General features: G+C 40.5%; 1 long non-coding RNA gene across 1 annotated transcript in view; it reads right to left on the bottom strand.

Moving 5' to 3' along the window:
• Window positions 1–5,984: 5,984 nt before the first annotated feature.
• LOC125703042 (uncharacterized) overlaps window positions 5,985–25,009 on the bottom strand; it is a 33,190-nt gene continuing 14,165 nt past the window's right edge. Inside the window, exon 4 of the long non-coding RNA XR_007380750.1 lies at window positions 5,985–6,234. This is a non-coding gene — a long non-coding RNA (uncharacterized LOC125703042). The remainder of the gene's footprint in view (window positions 6,235–25,009) is intronic.

Genomic DNA, 25,009 nt, shown 5'->3' with positions numbered 1-25,009 from the left:
ATAATGCGTTCTCAAATAGTCTCGACTATATGTTCTCACTGCTAACAATGCCATTTCATGTTTAAAGGAACAACAGGAAACGTACAACAGTATGATGAAATTGTCCCCAGTCCCCATTCTGGCTGCTTAAAGCAATTAGTCTGGAAGCATCTTCATTGTACCTTCTGCAACATGGAATGCTGCAAGTCAGCACTTTGCAAACGCTTCAGTTTTAAGATTAAGTACTCAGTGAAAATCTGGTGCATGGAAGAGACTGTATCAGAAAGTAATTTCCTATAGTTTAGGGAGCTTGCTGAAACATCACTTTGTCCTCAAAGGTTCTACACAAAAATTTGGGATGGAGTCCAAGGCTGGTGGCTTAATCAATAAGGAAAATGCTAGTCCTGCAGCTTGCCACTCCACCACCTAAAAGGGCCTCAGACTTTTTCTTATGAAATAAATAAAATGAGCAAAAAGGCCCAGTAAAGTACTTGAGCTCTTAAAAGGAAGAAACAAATCAAAAACCAACCAAATAAATAAACAAAAACAACAACTGAAAACCAACCATTTTTGCATGTTTTCACTTCCTACATAGCAACACTGATAATCACATTTTGTGATGTAGCTCAAGGAGAGATGCAAACAGCCTCCAACTTAAATAAATGTCAAACTCTTAATAAGAAAGAAAGTTTTTCTTTAAGGAATCTCAGTCAGAACTAGTTTTCTCAGAGCTGGTTATCCATTTACTGTTCAACACCTGTAACTTTCCTACTACAGAGTAGAACAGTTCTTATCACCATTTGCTCACAGCAATAGGAAACAGCACAAAGCAAAAGGAATGCAGACACCCGGTCCCTAGCTTTGAACTCCAGCAAGAGAGGAATGAAAGGGTTCTTGCGGGCTGCCTTCTGGTAGGTGCCAAAGTCATTGCAACTGTACACTCTTTGGGTGGCTTTACTGAACTTTTCCTTCATCCAAAGACTGAATTCCTCAGCATCCAGCAGGGAGCTGGGAAGCCAGACAAGGATGTTTGCATCTCTCCACAGTCTATTGTGCAGACAGAGCAATGGACTTCCTTGCTCACCATAATTTGTGAGAAGAAAACAGCTTTAGATATGGATGATACATGATATGGTTGTTATCCATTTAGAAATAATTACTGCTGTATTGATCTGGCATCTACGGGCGGCACCATTAAAAACAGATTTGGAGAGTTTTTTTTAAACTCAATATTAGCAGCTACTGTTGGAAAGATGTCTGGCAACCTAATGAAAGCCCTAAGGTATCTTCAGTTCAAGCACACAATTCTTTACTATTTCAAGACACATACAGTGATTCCTGGAAAAGAACAAAACTACTAAGTAGTATTAAATATAGGAATGGCCCTGTAGATATTACACTGTCTGGAAGCATCTGCTAGTAAGTGAGGTCTTATCTTTTTAGATGTCCATCTAGTGCCCAGAGGTTAAATACACTGCATCTCAGGACTTTTGTTCCTTTCAGTTCTTTCCTTTAGTAAAAGCACTACAGATACATTGATGATGCATAATTGCTTCATTTTATCCATCATCACAATTCTAATGCAAAAGGTATTTGAATTCACGTTAAATGCAGATAGCAAGTCGTTTGATTCTTAATTTGCAGCTGTGTATTGCATATCCTCTCAGCTCAGCAGAAACTCAGCCAGGCCTTACTTATGGTAAGTTGGGTTCAATTTTTCTAGCCAGGCCACAGTGCTGAATCCTGTCAAGGTATGCCAAGGAACTACAAACAGCTGAAAAAATGGGGCAATATTTTAACCATTATTCAGGTATCACCTTTCCCACACACACAAGATAATTAATTCAAGTAAAATGGGAAATCACTTTAAAGTGAGCGCTAGTTACTATCCTACCAAAGCACTGCCTTTTTCTGCACAACCTTCTGAAGGTACTGTGCCTGAAATTTAGTAATAATCAGCTCCACAGGGAAATAGAAGACTTGCAAACTGTAGCCAGATCTCCTGGTAGGCAAGTTTAGAAAATTCCCCCGGAAATAAATAAATAAATAAACAAAGTGGAGGAGGAAAACTAAATGCCCCACTATTCCACTGAAACAACAACAAATAAAAATAAAAAATAAAACAAATACCAAAAGACCACCAGCAGAAGCCACACTATCTAGCAAAGTTGAAGTTGTAGCAAATACCTAAGGAAAGAACTCTACTATTGAATTCATGGAACTGGTAGAAACCATTTTCTGTTTAAACAGTGTTAGTTCTCACTCTTCATTTATGTCAGGAAAAATGATAAAAGTCAAAGCCATCCTAGCAGTAACTGCTCATGCCCCATCTCTGCTTGAGTTTATCCACATTTTCTTGGGAGCCATTGTTGATACCAGCACGAAGCATTCTTATGAACCAACCTTGTATCTCCTAAAGTGACAAAAATCTACCCTCAAAATTAACCCACATTATCCTCACAAGAACTGGGGAGTATTCCTTGATTCCGGGCTGCCTTATCGTCTACCCGCTGCTTGCGGAGATAATACTCAAAGGCTTCTCCTCTTTGAATCTTCAAAAAGAGACTATATCAAACAAAAGGACAGAGCACTAACATCTCTTCACATTGGTGTCTGAGACTACAGTAGAGAAATGAGTAAGAATGACATCAAATGTGGAAAGAGGAACTTTTCTCACTTCCTCCAGAAAGCCACACGAGACTCTCTTAGGCACAGACATCCATACTTCCAAGTAAAACATTGAGCATGACAACAAAAACAAGATGGGAACATCAGAATAGCAGTTTAATACATTCCTTCATGTGCCATCCATCATGGCCAAGGAGCTTCTAAGTTTCCCAGCAAAGTGCTCTTTGCTTCCTCCATCACATCACTGGCAGTCTGGTGGTCTGCTATCCAGCAGTGTAAGATCCAGCTTGAGCAAAGATGTAAGAATCAAGCTGTAAGATAATTTTTTATCCCCATTTTCCAGACTGCTCATTTTATATCACTACTGTTGAGCCAATATCTTTGCACAACAGGTGAGTGTATTTCCTACCTTTCCCTGTGACATCCATTTTCAGTGCCAAAGACCCTAGACCCTACCATCATAAACCTTTTTCTGTTTGCTTCTTTTATTCTCTTCCTGCCTTTGACATGAATTTTAAACAAGCATGTTTTTCAGAAAGGCAGTTAGGAGGGACAAGTAGTTCTCCTATTTTTCAGCTTCCCCCGCCACCAGCAACTAGTAAAATTCAAGCTTGTGCTTTGATGAAAAAGCTGAATGTTACATAGCATTTATGAATTAACATGTTATTGAATTTTCAGAAGTAACTGAATCCAGCATTACAATCAATGGCACTGATTGTCTTTGGGATGGGAAATCGCAAAAGGACAATTAGTATTACTTCTGCATGTAGAACTCCTTGCTATTAATTAAGATAAAGATTAACTGTCAGCCATGTTTAGTAGAAGCAAATTCAAGATTTACCTGATAACAGTCCAATGTGCATAATCTCAGCACTGTGACAGAATACTGCACAGTCTTCTTTGGACAGACAGTGTTTAAGAATACCTACCACTTTCAAGGCAACACTCAACAAAAATCTAATCTTTAGCTAGCATTGGGAAAACAAAGCCTTCCAGTTTTGGTTGCTTGATTACTTATACAGTAATCAAAATCTCTCCTAGCCTTACATCCTGAAAGGAACACCAGTTTGTTGGAAACAGACAACCTAATATCCACATCTTTCTTTCCCAGCTGAAGTCACAATACCGTTAAAGCTGATGCTACAAAAATAAATAAATAAATGAATAAGTAAAATAGAATAAAAAAGATCTGCAGGTGAAAGAATATTAGTAGGATAAATTAAGCAATACAAAAATACTTTCCATCTAAATGTTGTATTTCCTTGTTAGTCAGGTGCTTCATAGCCATATACCCACTGAATATGCTTCCTTTTGATAAACAACTTTTCTGGATCAGATGTTGGCACTGTGTTTACGTTAATTGTATCAGCGGAAGAATATTGACAGCAATTCTTACTTCATAACCATTCAGTTCTGACCAAGAGCTTTCACTCCAGCAATTTATCCAGCTGTCAGCTTTTAATTTGCCATTTCTCGCAATCCAAGAAGTCAAGAACCAAACCTCTTCATCTCCTTCATAATGTACCCATTGCTCAGTATAAAGTCAGTTAAATGTATTCCTGTTGACTGCATAGCCTACGATTAGGTGCTTGGAAGATAGGGAGTGCTGGATGCAAAAATACAATCTGGCTTAGACATCTAAAGAAGTTCAGAGATCCAGTTTAAAAATGCAACGTGCAAGGAAAGAAAACTCATTCCTGTTACACTCAGCTTTTTTTGCTAATGTATTCCTAAAATGAAAGCACTTAATGTAGTGGTATTATACCCTGTGTTGCTCAGAAGGCAAAACTCACAACGTGCTATTTTTTGCCAGGATCACCCTATCAAGGCCGTTAGAAGTCAACAAATGTAGGGACAACTTAAATTAGGCAAGATCCTACTGTCCAAATTGTCTTGTTAAAGCTAGTCCATGCCATGGACAATGACATCACACAAGTGAAAAAAACCATCCTCTTATGCATTTAGCATTCACAGGAACTGAATTAAATCATTAAAAGATTGAATCATCTTGCTTAAGGTCAAGCATTGATCTGGAGTACAGCCTTTCCAGTCCAGTCCTCTCTCTGACCACCACAGCAATCTGCCTCTTGCACCAGGTCAATAAACACACGCATTGAACATGGTATTGATTTCTAAAGCTCACAGAAAAAAACCTGCATGTTAGACTTCTGCTTCAACACCCAGCAAGCTGTTCCTATCCCACAGTGGCCATCTAACTTTCATAATGGCACACTCTAGGCTTTATGTAATGATAATACCTACACTGTAGAGCCTTCTTCCAATAATAAAAAGGACATAATGATCAAATCAATAGGTGCAAGCCTTATTATTCTCTCAGATATTTAGGATTTTCAATTTGTGAAGCAACAGAGTTATGAGTAATCCCCCTCTACTGTTCTCTCAGCACACAGAGTTTATTGCTCTGCCTCATGCTTCTTATTCATGCTACGGTTGGAGGAAGCATTCGCTGCTCTAAGAGACTCTGCCTTATCTACCTCGGACATGAGAAGGAACAGACTACTAGAAATGAGAGAGAGAAGGGAGGGAAACAACTATAGAAATCTTTACAATTTTTCCAGTTTACTGCAAGTGTTAATTAGCCAAATTCAGATACTTTCTGCTTATGCTGACAGCAACACCAAATCATCAGCTAGAGGTTGAAAAGAAAGCCTCTGGAAGGGCAGAGCCATTATCTTATTGTCTTGTTTACCCTTCCCCCACTGCAAAGGACTCCCCTCACTTAGCACTGTGCAACGTAAGGAGCACAAATGTCAGTGTCCCCAGATTACACAGACGTGCAACTTGAAAATGATTATCCTTGTTCTTTCTTAACAGTGACACAATGCTTTCCAGCCAGATGCTACATCTTTTGCTCAGCCTGTGACAGCATCAGAAAACAAGTGGTGTCAGTACTAATGACAACAGTCTTCGCTACAGATGCATACAGTGATTCAAGGCCTGTTAAGCCATGGAGGAAGCTATTAAGATTTGTAGGGCTTATTGTGATTCTGTTACCCAGGGCTTCAAAGGGTAAAAGGAAAATTGGGATTTCAGGACCTCTCAACACCCAGCAGAGCACAAAGTCAAGCTGTCAAATTTTCAAGTCAATTAACACAGTAGGAAGGTACAGAGGACTTCTGAAAAAGTATTCTTCATTTAAATGCCCCAGTGAAAACTGGACTCTCTGAAAGCCAGTCTGAATTTTACTACCCCTCTTATGAGTTATATTTCGTACTTAGAAAAATGTATTTTTGTCATTAGGGAAATGTTCTTTAAAGACTGAATACCGTGTCAAGTAATACCTGCTTAAAGCAACTGGTTGACCCAAATTTTCCAGATTCCCACCGTCTGAAAGACTATTCAGGGAGTGACTCCAAGTACTCTCATGACAACCAGGCTCTGGCAACATACCAGGACAGAATAGGAAAGGGAAAAGAAGTTATGCATCAGCTCATTCACGACTTGGCCGGTGCAGCCCCTTCATGCTGTTTACCTCATGCAGACACGTCTTCTTTCTTCTAGAGACAAAACATTTGCCATCGGTGACTGTGACTCAATGGAAAGCAATGACAGCAGGGTAGCAAAGTCCAAGGATGCAGCAAGTGAGGAGATGCTCAAATGCAGCAGCTGTGAACACAGAAACAAAGGAAAGAATTTGCTACCCCAGGAAGGCAGGCATCTCCAGCAAGAATCTACTTTTTGACATCTTGCCTTCATTCAAATTGAAAGAGCAATAATTTAACCATTTCAACCAGGAGCCTTTAATATATTATTGACCTATTTACAAGTAAGAGAACTTAGATGCTCAAAACTGAGTCCAAGTCTTTTCATAACATTAAGTGTAAGTACTGCTACTTCTGTTCATAAACAATTTTCATTTCCCTTGTGTAGAAGCTAAGCAGTAGACTGTAAAATTTCAATTATTCACAATTTTAAGGAAATGTATTCCATACATTCCATGTTTTCCAAAGTATTCAGCCCAAATCCTCCTGGTCTTAAAACTGTCCTAAAAATGTAATAGACAAATGATGCATGCTGGACAGGAATCCTCATGTGTGCTGTTTCTTTAGGTGTTGTGAATTGACAGAACGGGGGCACATCTCCAGAGTGACAGATGTCATTTTTGGGATGGAATTTCCATTACTGCTACTGTGAGATGCATGCCTGAGAATCCAAAAGCAGGACTGTTTTCTCAACTTATTATGAGACAGAAGAAGGAAAATCACAGAGCATTCCCACTGGGGAACCGTTTGAAGTTACAAGCTATAGTATAATTACTTGCTGCTAACAGATAAAGTAAACATATGCCCACACATGCACAGAATCCTATCCTCAGCATTCTTTCCTTCCTTGAAAAGGAAATACAACTTCAACCTTCAGAAATGGGGTAAGTCATAATCAAATCAGGCATTACATCCTCCCACATCTCCACCTTTTCAGGCAGTATTGCTGAACAAGATTAATGACTCACTATATTCTTCCTAATGGCTTTCTATTCCACAACTGACATTTTGTTAAACCACAGCAACTGACATATCCTTAGGGGCATTCTAATGATCAGTTAAACTTGCAAACTGTGGCTTCTGAGCCTCATTCTCGGAAGACTAGCAGAGGAAGAGCATCAAGAAAACAAGGAAAGCAAACAGAAATCTCGGTTTATCTTGAGGAAAAGAGAGACCTGGTAGTGCACCTTCTGTAAACCATACAAGATTAACATTCAAAATCAACAACTGGATTACTTCTAGTTAACACCTCCAGTTTGTAGAGCCTGCTCACTTGTCTGTGCTCTAAAAGAGAATCAAGCAACTTGTTCTTTAACCCTTGTCCTTTAAGTCTTGGAAAACACCAGCCCAAAGTGTACAGCACACAGAAAAATATGCTTCCACAGCCTACCAATGCACTATTGGATTCTTATTTTACAAGGTACATCATGGCTTGCTCCTGTTCTTCCCTTCATGTGGACGGGGGAAAAAAAAAAAGGCATGAAGAAATGGAAAGTCTTCTCCTAGCTTAAACTGCCTTTCCAGGACAGAGCCAAGAGTTAAAGATCTTATTCTGTAACTTACACGCTGTCCCCATTTCTCACCCCACCCCCTAGGAGTCATTACCTCTTCACAGTCCACAGTCAGAACACTGGCTGAATTGCACCTTCAGGTGTTCATGCATAACATTCACATACTATATCTGCCATTTAAAGTTCAATGACCCATGGCTAGAACATTATTTCCATAGCAGAACAAAGTCCTCGGTGAGAGGAAGAAAGCAGCAGTATCCCTAGCTGACATCACCACAAGGAAAAAGAAAACATTACAACAGTGATGTTGGAGCCAAACACATCAGCAAAGAAGCTTCTTACTGGAGTACATTTCAACAGATTTTAGAATCCTTCTCCTTCTGCACGCTTCAGTTCATATCCTAAGGGCCACTAAGACACTAACTGCAGCTTCATGGTGCTTAGTCAACATTCTTAAACAGCTAATCCTGTGTAGGCTGTGTTCCCAAAAAACCTGGAAAAGAAATCAAGCTGGGATAGCCCCAAGAGCAACAACACCCCACCAGCAGAGCCATTACAAAACAGTTATACCATTTGGTTGCAAGGTTTTATTACGTAAAGGTTCTTGCTGTACTGGGAAAAGAATGAAGCACCAGTCACACTACAGTATGAAAAGTGAGGAAGCTGCCATATTACATTTCCTTAATCTGCAAATAGCATTTTTGTGTTAGTAACAGGCAGCATTTCTGCATAGCCTTCTCTTTTCTGTGCCTATAACACTGTTGGAACAGCACATCAAGGGAGCAGCTTGGATGAGTTTCAGTTACGTATCTTCAGCCACGTTACAGATGTACTGAAATGCATTCTGAAAGAGAACACCTTCAGTACTTTACAACAGAGGAAGATGTGACAGGCTCTTATTTCTCACAGCTGTAACCTGCTTGCAGTCTTCTTGCATACCTACAACTACTTTGGAAGACCTTCCAGTTTCCCAGTACACTACAGGGAGCAGACTCCAGAGTGTCAGACTAGTTTCTCCTTCTCCATGTTGTTTGTTCACAGAAGAGCTGTTTCAGTGCAGAACAGCCCATTTACAACAAAAGGCAGCCCTAACCTTGGCCCCAACTCCACTTCCACGCTCACCTTCCCAACCTCATTTCACTATTGCTGTGGCTACATCTATAGTAGCTCATCTCCGAGCTGCATATGAGGAGCTACAGAATGCATGGGAGTTGGTGCCCCCCGTTCACAAATACAGATGGCGTGCCTATGTCTGCCCATGCATACCTTGAACTTGTGTATGTAAAGGCAAGGCTCGCCTGGGAAGCACCCTGTGGTCAACCACACATAAAATCAGTGCGTACACGGCTCATACTGACATTTAAGAGCAGCACTGACCCAAGCTTTTCCCACCTCTTGATTTTACTTTAAGGCCTGCACTTGATGTGGCAGGGACTTCACAGCTGTCCTGTAAGGATGTAGAAAGCACTCAAGAGAAATGTGGGTGCTGCAAAAAGTAGCCCAGCTCCAAGGCAGGAGGCCATTTCTGAACTAAGCACCATAAATTATTAATTATGATGTGAATAATTATTTTTAATCTTTCTCTTAGCACTTGGATTTACAATCATTGCTATTCACACTGAAGGACTCCAAGAAGGGCCAAATCATATCAGGAAATACATAAATAAATGAAAAGCCCCTACTGAGGATCTCATCTACAATAATATCCATATGCCAAGCTAATTTTGTTCTCAGAATTTTGTCCCACCTCTGGAGCTGCCTTCATTACAACTCCCTGCCCTCCAGACACCTGTTGCTCCCAACCAGCTGCACACAAACATGGGTGTTTGCTGCCTGCCTTATCCCATTTTCGCATAAGAGTGTTTCTCTGCTGTTTGCAGCAGACTGCCTTCCCTAGTGCTGCAGCGTATCAAGCTCCAGCTGGCTGCTGCCTTCTTAATCCTTCCCACAGCAGATTTTCAGCACCCTCCAGTGGCACAGGTGCAAGCAGCTCTCCAAACAGGCAAATTGTTACATGGAGGCCACCTTCCAAGTGGAAGATCTGCAGCCAAGGCTCCTATTCTCCTAGTATGCACTTAGTCTCTCACATGACAACAGTACTTTTCCAGATACAATTGTTTCCTTTCATTTCCTTTTTATTTCTGGCTCTTTTCCATACAAATCCTTGTAAAACCTCCTGCAGAGGAGGAGTTTAATTGCATACTCTTTGTTATTCTGCCTCTCAGGAAGTAAGTAAGAGCATCTCCTCAAGCTCTGCTGACTTTCTCCACTCAGTAGCAAGGACAACAGGAGATTTCAGGACACAGGAAAAGCCCACGAAGGCTCTGTTCCAAACAGCTTTAAATGATCAAGTAGCAGAAAACACTTTTTCCTGATTTAACAGCCACTGTTTTCTCATTCATTGTATTTGAAAGACACAGATCCTCTTACACTCCTATCAGCTGCCCAGGTGCTTTGGTTTTGACTGTCAATTCATCTGAAGGCATTTCTCTTCATAGTCAAGAGCAACAGCAGCAAAGCACAGATCACACTAAGATGAGGGTTAAGTTCTGCTGTGACTGCTAATTGCAAAGGAGTACACAGTGTCCTTATCTGCAAGGAATGCATAGTACCAGGCAGAGGAAGCAGCACAGCATGGGGGGAGATGCCCGGTCTGCACAGCACAGTCCTGCCAGAGGAGCCAAGACACTCAGCAGGCAGAGGAGTCTGTTTTGCTGGAAGGTTCAGAACCTAAAGTAACCACGTAAGACTCTGATAGCTACTCAGGAAAACGGAGTTTTTACACTGTGTTCAGAGCCAAGATTTCAGCGCTGGATGTGTGTATCTGAACTGAAATCTTTGGGCTATTTATCATCACCTTTAATCTTTAATTCCTGAACAGCCTGGTCCAATGCATTTTAGTTACAGCATCTTTATTCTAAGAATAACACTACCTGATAGAGTAATGGCACACATACTCTCTGTTTATAAATATTCTAAGTTTGTGCTTGCTACCTAAATGTCTGAGTACTGTGGAATATTCACTTTGAAACTTGTCTTAATGATATAAAAGCAGAATTTTCATGGAAGTAGCAGCAGCTCTTAGCATGATGAGGCTATACAATTTTCATTTAATTGATTGTAAATGTTTAATTACATTAGGGATAGCCCCAAGAACTCCTTAGGCCTATGAAGGTAGCCAAAGTCAATTTAGCACCTGGCTCATAATCAGGTATGAAATGGAACCAGACATCTGTGCATAACAAAGTAGAAAAAACTTGCAATGTTCAATGTCCAATTCACTTTGTTGATTACTGACTGAGGCTTTGGCCATAGATTAAAATGAAGCACCTCCTTTTTAACGAGATCTACACCTCTTATGATTTCCAGCTTTGTTATTTTCATTCAAATCTTTATGCTGACAATAATAATGTATTGCCAGAGGTCTTCAAATTTATCCAAAGAAACAATTTGACTGCTGTAGAGAAAATATTGGCTGCAGCTGACTTTATTGGCTAAGAAAACCCAACAATTGCTGTTTATTTCCTTACAGCACCAAAAAGGAACAGTAAAGACCGCTAGGAATATGCACATATCTGATAGGGAGGAAAAGTTCATTTTTTTCTGATATGCTTTGTGTCCAGTGGAAATCCCAAATTCTGACTCCACTAGCATTTTGCTACTGGCACAGTGCTCAACTCAGTGCTTAGCTACCTTCTTTGCATTGCTGACAGAGCCTGGAGAACCTTCCAAGCCAAGCAGGGGCACTTAGCATGCTGGGAGAACTGCAGTGGAAAGGAAAGCCCAAGGAATAGCAAGAGGTGCTGACTGTGGACTGACTGCGTGGGCTTGAGCACCATGGCTGCAGTTTCATTTCATTTTCCAACAGCGTTTCCTACTTTTCCAGTTTGGGAAATCTGTGCAAATATATTCTTATGATAAAGCTCAGTGTTTGTCTCCATGACTGCAGCTTTGTTTCAAGTGTTTTGTATTTGCTTCCAAAACCACAGTTATTTAGCTCTGATAGCAGAGGCTAATGCCTTATGACTGGAGATACAGAAGCATTCTGAGGCAGCAGCATAAGGCAGGTGAGTACTACCACCAGGAGTTCCATGCAAAAAGATTGTCAAGCAGTGTTTTTGCAGGGCTACTTCTGCTTGCTGCTGTACACAAACACAACATAACCACACCCCCAGAACGGAGATAGCAAGCTAAGGTTTCTCAGAAAATAGCAGTAGTAGGAAAAAACAGTTTATCCTGGACAGTCATTAACACAAATCACTCAAATCATTCTCCTGCCTTATCTCACTGTTTCAGCCTGAAGGCCAGATAGAAATTTCCTTTAAAATCAGTCACTAGTATCATAAAAGCGATCATTTTATCCATTAATCAATTCACCGTTGTTAGAATACAGAACAGAATGGCTCATTAAGCAGGTGTGACACTAAAGAGGAAAAAACATTTTGCAGTATTAGCCTGTTGCTAGGTTACATTGTGGTGGTCAAAGACTGCTGGTTTCCCCGTCCACCCACTTCATCCCAGCAAGCACACTAAACACACTTCAGGCTGCTACAGGAACACCTCTAAACCTATCAAAGCCAAATCACAGGCTATAACCGCTCTGTGTTTACTGGAGCAACTGAGGCCCACTGGAGTTAGTTCTCTTCAACTTTGTTAGCTGTGTACGTATGGACGCAATTTCATGTGGAAAATGTCATTTGTTAAAGATTCTGTGCGTTCAGCTTTAGCTGATCAAATATCTTGCCTCTGCTGAAATAGAACTGACGTTATCTAGTATTAAGCTCTGACACATCTGTATGACAGCACTGCACACAGGTACACAACTTAAGGCTCAGCCTTGAAAATGGTCTTTTGGTGAGCATATAAATGCTGAATACAAAGGATACCCTGTCTAGTGCTTCTTTGCTTTTGAGGATCAAAGAATCAAAGCCACTAACCCTTGTTCATCCATTTGCTATTTTAGGAATACTACACTGCCCTGCTTTTTGAGGAAGGCTATTCATGAGGAAGGAAGAAGCAGATAATCTTGCACAATACAGGCAGGGTGTCTGAGAATGTCAGCCCTCAGAAGTAGCTGAGTTGGTGTCTGTTCATTATCAGGAGATCCAGAATTTGAGCTCCAGAATTCAGTATGCAAGCACTGTGCCCATACAGGAGTTTTAGAAAATCTTGCAACTGTTCCCTTTGGATCTTTTCAATACATGAAAAACCAACAACACAAAATGTAGCCGCTTCAGATATGTATTTTTTCTAAAGCTGGTTTATTATTTTTTCCAAACCTTTGTTCATTCCTGGCATCTCCTGGAGTGTTTGTTAATTTAGAAACAGCACTTAAATGATTCCTTCCTACACCATTTCAGCAAACATAAAGATTTCAAGATTTTGTTCAGGGTATTTGATATCCACAGAAGTACCACTTCACAGCTGCTGCATTTGAGCACCTCCTCACTTGCTGCAGCCCTGTTGGCTGACTATCTCTAAAAACAGAATCATAAGGTTTTAATGTTAAAAAATTGCAAATAGCAGAAAGAACAACAGTGCATCTCTTCACAAGGCTGAGCTGGATAATGAGCTGAAGTGCAGCATATGAGCACTTGTGTCACACTGACAGGAAAGGAGATTGCTCATTGTCCGTCAAGGCATTTTAAGGCCAGGCTTTCACTTTCTCATTTGCCTGAGATACTAAACATTGAATTAGCATTCAGTGCAGTTATTTTTAGCTAATAATCATAACAAGCTGATCTTTGCTGGAAAAGTACAGGAGATGTTGCATTGTCACTAGGAATTAGGCATTAACCACTGTGGATTCAAATTTGGCTAAAAGAAGTACTGAGTTTCCTCTATCCCTATGTATACATTTCTAGTCATGAGTAAAGGTGATAATTTAAAAACAATGGGTAGTGCTTTCCAGATTACATCTCTTTCCCCACAGTTTCCTAATTTCAGTTAAATAGATTTTCTTGTCTAGTCCAGTAAATAATGTTGGGATGCATGGCTGCAGTAGCCATGAACTTTGTCAGGCTTCAGCCTCCTTTCTCCTCTCTAGTTTTTTTTCTTTCAGTGTAGGTGTGTATTTCTTCATAACTTCCTTGTGCCAAGGCTCGCTGGGGAAGCTGATGCTGTATCCATCCCTTACTGTTCAGCAGTGAGCAACAGAAATTCTCCCTTCCTTCATCAACCACAATATTTGTCCATTTTTACTGCTACTCACTAGAAGAGATGCGTATTTATGTGCTATCCACTTAATAAGGTGACACCACCACAGCAGCAGAGAGATTAACCCCCTACCATAGAGCCACTTCTTTTTAAAGTGTTCTTGCTATCTGTAGCTCATTGAGAAGATTATTTTAAAAGCTCTAATTAAGATATTGTCATATGATCTGTGCTACATTTCAGCTGTTGGTTTACTTTCCCCCATAGTCAGCAGTCTCAGATGTTTCCAGCTGATTGAGCTGCAGGATACAGAATCTGCTTCCAGTTCAAACATTTATCCAGTTTTACACTCCTGAACACACTTTACACGCTGTCTTTCTAACGGGTAGAAATTTTCATAAAGAGAACTGACACAGAGAACAGGAATTGGTATCTCTCTCTGACAGTGAGCAGTACCACCAAGGAATACAGATGTTTATTAATGAAATGCAAGTTCTTATCTTTCTCTGAGGCACAGCTGTAGGGATAGTGGCACATTCAGACCACCAACAAGCAAATGAAATATGTTCTTATTTCTGTACAAGCAGACTTAAATTCAGAACAACTTAAACTAAATTTCAGGATCTTAACTTTGATTCAGGCAGTGTCTGTGCAAATGACTAGTAGTGGGACGGCTACATTTTATGTAAATGGTAAAATCAATAAAAACCAAAGAAACAAACAAAAAAAAAATACCTGAGAAAAACTGTGCCCACTTGGACCAGGAGTCAATTTCATCACACACTGAACATCAAGCGCATCCAAACAATTTAGCAGGACATGCTGGTTGATGATTTGAGCAAGCAGCTTTCAAGATATTTGTCATTCTGATCACATTCTAGGTATGAAAGTCAAGTATTAACAGGACTGCATTGGTATACAGCAACAAACAGTATCACCCTTTTAGCATGCTGGGAGGAGGAGCCCAAAGCCCTTCCAATCCACTTGGATATAACAAACAGACCCATACTCATCCATCCGTTCTGCTGATTCCCAGGCTATTCAAGCACTTCACCAAAAAAAGAAAAAAAAAAAAAGACATTTGGCAACCACAATTTAGCAACGTAAGGGTCATAAGGTACCTGTACAAACAGTACCCTGCCACAATGTTTACTCTCACACTTCCCATGTGTGTTCTTGCAGGCTTCACTTTGCCACTTGGACTTTGGATCAGACATTTTTGCACTTATCAGTCCACAATGATTTTCTTCTACAAATGTCAAAGTAGCTTTTGAAACCATTTACTATCTCAAATTGTTAAATCACAGGTGGCACAACAGACATGGGAAGCAAGTTGTGCAAGTGGTGAATATGAGAAGCATTTCTGCTGCACAGACCTCATGGAACAAACTGAATGGGACAGAAGATGCACAGTGCAGACACCAACACAGCTTCTCCCATGTAGTGTGCTGTACCTATATGTCTGCCTTTGCACCAGTCTGAGCAATTTCTAGCCATACCTTGTTCTACTCTATTAGATTTTCCTTATAAACCTGTTCAACCTTTAATACTTATGATCCAGGATATATTTTTCCCCCTAAAGTATGACTTATATGCCCAGCAACTTTTATTATTAATATTTTCCTGATTTACTGGAAGGATTTGATCTTGAAGTATGCTTCAAATAAACACAAACAATGCATCCTTGAATAGAAACATGCAGCACTAAGTCAATGCAAACTATTTTTCAACGTATGATACTTGCTTCACAGTCATTCTGAAAATTGGGAATTGAACATAAACTATTGCAAGAAGGAGTTGTCTTTGAGAAGATTTGGTTGATGAAAATTATATGAACTGATTATTTCAAGAAGCCTCGTTTATCTAGCAGAACTTCATTTTTTTCCTCAGAATGCTTGAAGGTTGGCTTTTGTCAGATAAAATTATTCTGTCCAGGAAGGTCAACATACACAAGACTGTACAGTTTCCCAAAAGGAGCTGTCAAAGGTTGCCACAATATTTTGCCCGTACAGCTGGCAGAATAATCTCATGGTATGATTGCATGGTAGCAGATGACAGCAAGTTGGGAAGCTGTGAACCAGCAGCAGCCCCATCCAAAAGTCACAGAGTCACAGAATGGCCAGGGTTGGGAGGAACCTCAAGGATCACGAATCTCCAGTCTCCCTGCCACATGCAAGGCCACCAACCTCCACATTTAATACTAGACCATTGCGACACCCTTGTCTACCATGGGCAGCCCTGGAGCAAGCAGCCTGTCAACGCATGGAATCACAGAATCACCAAGGTTGGAAAACAACTCCAACATCGTTACTGAAGTCCAGTCGTCCACCTACCACCAGTGTTTCCCCTTAAACCATGTCCTTACTATAACATCTAAGTTTTTCTTAACACCTCCAGGAACCGTGACCCCACACCTCCCTGGGCAGGACCCAGCTGAGCTTGAATAATGCTCTGTTGCCAAGGCAGGGCTTGGGAAACTCAGATCAGGGCCAGCACGCCTGGGGGGGTCTTTTCACAGAAGGCTCCTACTCAGCTCCTGGACTCCCAAGTAGGAAGGGCTCTGCCTCCTTCAGGCATAACTGTTGTTCTTGAACAGAGCTTCTGACTTCACTTTTACTCAGTGTTTCAGTTAGGCTGATGCCAGAACTAGTAGAATCAGGGGAAATCTTTCCACCGATTTCTCTGATACTTCGAAATAAGCTTTCACTGAGATATTTGTGTCATTTGGGTTTTATTCTGCTTACAGATTGAACCTATTATCAACAAAAGTGCTAGTGGCACTGTCAGAAAGACAACGTGACATTTCTGTGTTGCTCTTCTACCAGTTTAAACAAGATTCCCTGAAGAAGTTGACCTTTTCTCAGTAAAATTATAAATGTCAAAATTACAGGAATCCATCTTTCAATTATTGTTACCTAGAAAGTGAAAAATGCTGTAGGCTTTATACTTAAAGCCTTACCAAACCTTGATATATTTCAAATGCAATCTCCCCTTTCAAGATGGATTCTTCATTTCTGAAATGCTGTGAATCTTATGCAACTTTTCCACACTACGGTGACAATACTGAAGATTAAGCCTAGTTTAAGGAGCAGATGATGTCAGCACGTTGGGGAGCAGCAGGAGTAGGGCTGCCCTGGCAGGGAGGACAAGCCAGGAGCTGGGGGTACCCCTTCTATGTGCCTGGTAGGTGACACCAGGACGCACACTTACAGTACCTGACCAAGGCAGGATGGTGAGAGTTATGGGTTCCACTGATGGACCAGGCATCACCAGACCATGCAGGCAACAAAATGGAGCTCAGTGTAGACATGCAACTGCTGTACAAATAAATACCATATAATTACTTTACATTATGTATTTCACTTAGCTCAATGCTATTATGTTGGGTATACTTGAAGAAGAATAGTGACAATATCAGAATGATATAGCAAAAAAGCTGTTATACAGTATGAAGTGACAGTATTGAAAAACAAGATAGTGTGTAATTAGACAAAGTGTATCCATGTGGATATTTACAGTATTTGTTATGATGTAGGACAGTAAGTCAATGTAGGCAAAAATAAACTCAAAATACAATAAAATCAATTTTTATGCCAGAAGAACCTTTAAAACAAACTGGAGAAGCTGATTTATTTTTGCAAATAAACTTCAGATAAAATGCCTATTCAATTGTGATGTGTTCTAGTCTTTTGAGCAACTTTTTCACATCTTTTCAGTTTGCTTTTCAAGAGGTAGAACAAAAAGGGAAGGAAGGAAAACAGAAACAAAAATAAAGTTTTTCTGTTTCACTCAGCACAAAACATATATCGTAGCAAAAGCAAACAGGAACAAGAGAAGGAAAAAGAGAAGAAAAAAAAAAAGAAAAAAGAAAAGCAGCGCTATTTTTATTCCAAAGCCATTTTATAAAATAATAGTTTAAGAACTCACTGTATTCATAACCTCAGTTTCTGTACAAATGCTGTAATGATTAAAAAGAAATATAGGGTGGAAGGGCTGGATTTATCACTCGAATTTTCACACTGCCGTAAAGAATGTCCTCTATTAATGACAACAGCTGTTGGTTTAATAACCCTAGAAAAGATCATTAAATTCCTTCACATTTCCCAGAAACAGATGGAAGAAATGCAAAAGTGTTAAAACATACGGGAGAACATATTGAAATCCAGCAGCCTCCTAGAATGGTGAGGAATTCTAATGCCACCATCTCCCAATTTACGCTGGTCTTCTAGGTGCTCAAGGTGTGTGCATTGTGATAATCAAGTAAATATTGAGAAGTGGATAGAGGAGGCTGCACTGTAGGCAGCATTTGCTTTAACAGTTCATCATAACTTCTATATTTGCATGCCCAGAATTCCTTTTCCCTCTATTTCCTTGTTAGGAACTCCTGGTTTTGCTTATAACTTCTAAATGCAAAAAATCTTCACATGGTGAGGAATCCTTTCATCAAAGAAGTGCTAACATGCTTGTGAATGTAGCTCACTTTTTACTTTACTTCCTGGAACAAGAAAAAGATTAATTTCAGGAGATGGATATTTCCCAACAAATTGAAATAGAAGTCGCAGCAGGTCCCAAATGCAATTTTATTCTGCAATCGAAATTACCACAGCATGCAAATATTGGCATAAAATTTATACACAAACCTCAAATACTGCACAAAAACACTTATGGACATTTGAATGAAATACTGTTGATATTATTAATAACATAGGAGAACAGTGCCTGCAGGTGCTGAGACAGATGTGCTGGGAACTTCGGGCAGTAATTAGGTTTCTGCACCCACTGTGCCCGTGGACAGGACGTATCTGGGGCTGAACATGCTGGAGGAGATGTGGGGTTCCAGTCTTGCTGGAAGAAGTGTGTTCTAGAGAACAATGTGAAAAGAGAAGTAAGAGTACAAAGATACCAAAATCTAAGGACTCCTGCAGAGCAGAGATTTCAAGATGGCATATGCTTTTTGTGTGTGTGTGTGTGAAATAAAACTGAAAGATAAGGAAAAGCTGACCTCTAGATGATTAAAATTTAGAAGGCCTATGATTCAGCATCCAAGACCAAGGCTAACAACACTACCCACATGCTTTGCTAAACCTCTTTCCTCCTCTTTATTCTCAGTACCGGCTAATCTCTGTGAGCATTCTACATACAGACTCAAGAATAAAAACCACAGTCCAAGTAAAAAAAGAACAGAATCTGAGTAATAGCATCACAGTGACCAGTGCCATTTCTTTCATTTCTCACCAATGAAGAGAGAAATTCTTCTCTCTTGGTCTGCTCTGCTTAAGAAGCAGGACATGCTCAGGCATCTGGCACAGGCTGCTAGAGCAGCTGGGGCCAACCCATCCCTGAAGCTGCTCAAGGCCAGCAGGATGGGGCCCTGGGCAGCCCTGAGCACAGCAGGGGCTGGAACTGGATTCCTTCCAAGCCAAGCCATTCTATTCTATGATTCTGTGAAACCTGGAGGAAAGAAAGATTTCAGTGGGCTTATGTCTGTCCTGAACTGGAAATAGATAAATATCCAGAGGGATAGCCAACCCAGAAAGCATGGAATGGAATGATTGAAACAGTGTAGGAACATAACAGAACTCTGCCCACATCACCATAACAGCAGATATTGAGATGTTTCTCATACCTGGAGAAAGCATCATGCAAGGTAGGTCTTAGACTTCAAACAATTTGCAGAAAACAGAGAGCCTGTGTGTAGCTCCATTCAAATAGCATTCTGTTGTTGCTTTTGTGCTGATTTTCCAGCTGATTTGAAGACTCCACTTTGCAAATCAGCAATAAGCCAGTTGGCACAATGAAGTGCAAACTGAAAAACAGTCACAGCCTCAGGGGCTTTACCTTCAGGCATAGCCTGGACAGCGCATGTGGGCCAGATATCACAGAGCAGATAGAGATTTCTTTCCCCACTGTGCCCATTCAGGCCCTGCTGGGTGGTAAGGCAAACAGAGATTTTCCTGAGGCTTCAGTCTTCCTGCTGATGACATCAGTAACTGAAAATTACAAGGTGATTTTGTCAGGTTATTTCAAGAAATGATCAGTGAAACAATTTTTAATTCAACCAGGTGTAACCGAGATGTGTTTGAGTCAGATTAAAAATAGTTTTTACCCCCAGTGGTCTGTGTCTGGGGCAATAACTCTAAAGGCTTAAAAGGAAGGTAAGTACCAAATCCAATTTCTTCTCAGAGGCACAGCTGTGCACCGGAGTGCAACTCACGCTTGTAAAACAGTCATTCTCTCTGTTAAAGATAAGCTTGAATTCAGGGAAATCTGTGGGAACATAAGAACATTTAGTAGTTCTATTTTCCTTGCTGCATGACATGGCAAAACCTTATATCTCACAATGTGCTATTCTATACTACTTTCCACCCCTGAGCTCTAAACACTCTCAGTATCTCTGTTTTGCAGCTGGGGAAGTTGAGGAATGAGCAGGAAAATGCTTTGCCCAAAGCAACCCAGGAGACAGTGACAGTGAACACATTAGAAATCCAAATCAAGACCACGTTACAGTCTTTGCACTGATGGAAAGAGAAATTTTTTTCTTCTTCTGAACAAATGTATGAGAGCTACAAAAGAATAGAAGTACCCAACATTAAGCTGCCTTAGACTGTCCTCCTTCTTCCTATTGTACACCTGAAATAAAACTCTTCTTTCTAGCCAGGAACAAGCTCTTCCTTCCTTTCTTCACCAGCCACTTTCACTGACTTTCATCTCAATGGCAGCCGAATTGCAGCCTGAAATATCAGTATGGCAATACAAGACAAACAGAATCAGTAGCATACACCTCCAGGTAATGTTTTCTGATAGCTCAGGGATTTACTCAGAGTCAGCCTTTTAAGACCTCTTTGCTGAGGAAAGAAGTCTCTGCATTTCTGTTTCTTCCCAGAGACATGTCACTGGTTTCGTCAAAACAATGGCACTACACCTGGACCAGGATGGGCTGCAGAATCTGGGGGCCAGAGCATCAGTAGGCAGAAATGTGTAGGTTCAATGGGTAAAGCACAGAAGCCAAGAGATGCTGGAAGATGCTGAAGCAAGCAGAGGGGGTCTTTCTATGTTTTCTCAGTTTTTGACAAGATTGGAGAAATCTGATTCTTTTTCATTTTTCTTTCAGCAGAGTAATACACTGTTTCTGCTTCTTAGCCCTTCTTGGTATCATGGCTGCTATTCTTGCTCTGTGCCCATCTTTTCTAATTACTGCAAAAAGCAAGGAAAATGGCTACTTTTTAACCACTTCCTATTAATTAAGGAAATATTTTTAAGCAGCAGATGAGCTCTATTTCCTTTCAGTCATTTAATGAAAGGCCAAACTTACTTCTTACTTTCTAGCATCTTCTGTTTTCTTGGGCTGCCATCCTAGACACCTGAATACTGCTCAGGATTTACTCTGCCTGTGCCAGCTGGGACCAAAGGCTCTCAGCTCAGATGTGCAATACAAACCTCTGAGGCAACTCCCAATCAGCGAGGGAAGGCTGAACAACAAAAGACAACATGCAAGAGGACTGACCATGTCCTTCCTGTGGAAAACATGTCACATATCCATTCCTGAACAGGTTGCCCTTCTCCTCTGACAGCCAAAATAGTATGGTGACAGTGGGCAATGTCAGCCTCCAGAGAAACACGTATGTAACAGGGATCTTTTCTTTCTAAGGGCTAAGAAAGTATCAAAACATGAAGCATATCAATTTGGGGAAGAAAACACTGTTAATAAGATAGAGGAAGAGAATTCATAAAGGCATTTTCCTCCCTCTGTGCTCCTCAGTAGGTCTTATATCAACACACCTCAGCCCTCCTGAATGATTCATTTAACCTTCATACTTTAATCATAACAATATTTGTCCTTTTCTCACAGCACCGGATCATTACTGTATTCATTACACAAGAGCCGTACAGCTTTAGAAAGGAAGCACTCAAATGCAAGTCAACCACAAGACATGTATTTTCTCCCCAGGTACTAGCCAAGTGTTTGGAAATAACCTTCATAATACACAGTAACCACAAGACTGTAATAGCCTTTGTTCAGCTATTAAGGAAGGTTATAAAGTTATGCAGGGGTTAGTTCTGGGCAGATTCCACCCCTCCCAGCTTTAAAGGATGTTTTCAATGTCTTTCTGCTGACTCTTCCCTCCTCTGAGGACCTCTGTTTCCCCAGCAGGTGCTCAGGACAGGTGGGTGCACAACAGCTGCACCTCGCAAGGGTCTGCCCTCGCACAGGGAGCTCCTCAGACACAACCCTGGCAAGGTGTGCCAGGAATTCCAAAGAGGAGGATCAAACCCTACTGTCCTTTAGGGCATGCCAATTGGGCACTCCTTGTAGTCAAGAAACTGAAAGGTTTTTTTCAACTGTGATGATGATCACCTGCGCTCTCCTGACACATTGCCAGACCCATGCTGATTTGAAAGTTTTTGTTTCAAGGTAGATTTTAAAAGAGGACCTCTTAAAAGTTGTTTCCATTTTTCAGCTGTTTTCAATCAGTACCATCTCTTTATCTAACTCTAAGTCTTTTAAATGCCTGTTCCAGTAAGATGACAGATGTAATACATTCATTACGTCATTAATCACTGATGAATGATGGAATCACCAAGGTTGGAAAAGACCTCCAAGACCATCCTGTCCAACTGTCCACCTACCACCAGTATTTTCTCACTAAATCATGTCCCTTAGAACATCTAAATATTCCTTGAACACCTCCAGGGATGATAACTCTGCCACCTCCTTGGACAGCCCATTCCAGCACCTGACCACTCTTTCAGAAGAGAAGTTTTTCCTCATATCCAACCTGAACCTCTCCTGGCATGACTTGAGGCCATTTGCTCTGCCCTACCTCTAGCTATGCAGGAAAAAGGGCCAACCTCCACCTTACCACAACCTCCTTTCAGATTGTTGTAGAAAGCCCTGACCCTCCTTTTCTCCAGACTAGACAATCTTAGTTTCCCTCAGCTGCCCCTCATAACACTAGTGCCTAAGAAGCAAATATTAATCTTCGGGAATTTTGTTTTTCTGTTCTGATGGTGGATCAGAAACATGCCTAGGTACTACTGTTCCAAATAACATATGCTTTACTTAAGTGAGAAAATAATCCATTATTCAAAAAGACAGTTCGATAAAATGTTTTCATTACAATTATGTAGAGATTTAAGCAATTAAATATTTCCTGCCAGTTCAAGAGGTATCTTGATACCTCCTACAGTTAAATGGATAAATAATTGAGTTTACTTGGCTATAACTGATGAGAGTAATGCTATTTCCTTGTAAGACCATCTCCCACTCAGTTACCCCAATCTTTACATCTCCTCTGCTCCCATCCCAGTTTACTGAAAACAATCCTTCTCTGATCACAGGCAGGCTTTACCTTGGCTGACCATCTGCTCCCCCAGATAAGCATGAACATCCAAGCCAGGGCCCCAAAAGGCAGAGGGTCCTTTGTACAGGCACTTGTCTTTATAGCACAGTTTCCCCCAAATTCAGTGGCCTCAGCAGGACCCCTACTTCAGAGGATGCATGCATCAGATGCACTCAGAAGCCTTACAAATTTTATGTCTTTTGCACTGGGTTTTGCTAAGTTGTGTGTCTCCCCAGTAAGGCTGGCACTGAATGCCGTTTGTACATATATAGGCTGACAGGCAGTTTATGAGCCTTCTACAGCAGACCACACCTTCTTTGTGTATACAAATAACTGTAAGTTCACAGTTTCAAAAGACATTTTTTTCTTTAGCAAAACCCAGTTACAATATTAAGCCATAAATCTAGGTTTTGTATGTTTATTTATGATGATTTTCATAAACACATGGCTCCTCTCTTCCCTGAATTGATAGCACAAAGATGATCAAATTTCTCAAAGCATTTTAAGCTATGTATAAAATAATTGTGTTTTTGAAAATGTAAATTAGCTATGCAACTATCATGAATAGTATTTCCTGCATTACTCACTTGAGCAGAAATCTCAATGAAATTTCAGTTAATAACTGATTGTTTTGGGGAAAAAAAAGTCATCATTTCAATTCACAAGGATATATGGAAGCTTTTAAAACACAGGACACTGTCAGTAACCCTGAGACTATTAATCTTTGTTGCAATGAAATCAGTAAACTACAAAGGAACAACTCAAGTTGCATTGTGAGCCTCCAACTTGCACTGCCTTGTCTTCCCTGCCTTCTGCATTTTCATGAGCTCTTCACCTCCATTTTCTGTTGTAACAATGACTTCAAATTTGAAAACCAGTTTATCATCAAGGTGAATTGCTTATGCATCCTCACAGAGCATGTTTTCAATACAATGACAACAGGTACTGCAGAGACAGTTTTAGAATGGAAGGATTCCCTTAACTGTGAGAAACAGAACATGTCTGCATATTGCAATTAGGAAGCACAACATTTTACTATTGGCATCTAACAGCATAACAGATTATTTCTCTGGATACATATCAGATCAGCACATATTAATGTAGTTATTAATACAGACTAAGCACTGTTCATTCTCACAGCTATCAGTTTCACATTCCTGATATATTTTTGTGTAAACCACTCTGAAGCTACAATCACCAAATGTTAATCAGGCAGCCTCTTCCAGCTCCATATCCCCTTTCCCAGAAAGCCTGTCAGAACCACTCTGCTCAAGCTGTTGGGTATTTCACAGTTGAATGGAAATAAAACTAGTCTGCAAACACTTTCATGACAGTAGGCAAATTCCCACCTCATTTGAAATCCAAAAAGGTAAGTTACCTATCATTACTACTGAAATGCAGATGGAGACTAGAAAATGTAAAGCTTTTGTATCCTGCATAGGAAATCCTGTTTTGATCAAATCATGTACAGAAAATGTGCAGAAGCTAATGGAGAAATGCTCCTCAGCACCCATTTTTAGCAAACTGGAGCCAAGGTATTTCAACTGCTCTCATCCTTCTATATGAAAAAGAGAGCACATCTCTGAAATGAACAGGCACAACATCATAAAGATCTCTTTGCAAATCATGGCTAGCTTCTTGAAAGCATGCAGTTCTTGCACTGATAGGACAGGGATGGTAACATGGCATGTACTCCCACTGGCAAGCCACCCTCCCCATGCACACAGCAGGTTTGTGGGGTGGCTCGCAGAATGCTTCATCAGAACTCCCATGAGGGCAGGCAGTGTCACAGAAAACTACAGTCATCACAGCCTCATTATGGTACACAATCAATTTGCAGATATTCATTAGCATGTGTGACTCGCTTTTTTTTTTTTCTTATACAGCTGCAGCA

Source organism: Lagopus muta, chromosome 20 (assembly GCF_023343835.1).
Source record: "Lagopus muta isolate bLagMut1 chromosome 20, bLagMut1 primary, whole genome shotgun sequence".
NCBI lineage: Eukaryota > Metazoa > Chordata > Aves > Galliformes > Phasianidae > Lagopus > Lagopus muta.
This window is presented reverse-complemented; position numbering and strand designations above follow the sequence as displayed.